Genomic DNA, 683 nt, shown 5'->3' with positions numbered 1-683 from the left:
CATCAGAGACTATAAAAGATTGATTCTATAAACCATATAAAGCAATGAAAGTGATTTTGGTGTAATCGTTGCAGTTTTTTCATGTTAGCCTATCTAAGCATTCTGTGTTAACAGCCAAGGACACTGAACTTTGTGTTCTTTTCTATCAAGGCCCCTGGGGGCATAGGAAAAATTAGTTGGGCTATATAGATTTAATTTAGGGATGGGTGTAAACACTTACCAGATTTTAAAGTTAACAAAATTATATTCAACAAATAAATATGAATATGCTTCAGTTTATGGCTCACTTAAAAGTGGAGGGAGAGGAATGATAGGACAACGCAGTAGTACGCAGGAGGGATGGATAATATGCTAAATAGAGGAAAGCCAAGTAGGCAGATTTGCTGACTGTATGTGAGAAGGGGCTGAAGTGGAGTGGGTAGATAGAGGTGTGGGCATTACTTCTAGTTATTTAAGCCACAGATCAGATGTTGAAGGCTAGAAATGTCTTCTAGTTCATTCTTAGTCAATATCTTTTTTTTTTTTTAAGAGGTGGGGATGTCACTGTGTTGCCTGGGCTAGAGTACAGTGGCTATTCACAGACATGGACATAGTGCATTACTGCCTCGAACTCCTGGGCTTAAGCTTAGATCCTCTTGCCTCAGCCACCCACGTAGCTGAGACTGCAGGTGCAATGCCACCTT

This window comes from Propithecus coquereli, unplaced genomic scaffold (assembly GCF_000956105.1).
Source record: "Propithecus coquereli isolate 6110/MARCELLA unplaced genomic scaffold, Pcoq_1.0 Scaffold239, whole genome shotgun sequence".
Classification (NCBI taxonomy): Eukaryota; Metazoa; Chordata; class Mammalia; order Primates; family Indriidae; genus Propithecus; species Propithecus coquereli.
The sequence above is the reverse complement of the archived record's forward strand: the minus strand, read 5'-3'. Positions refer to the sequence as shown.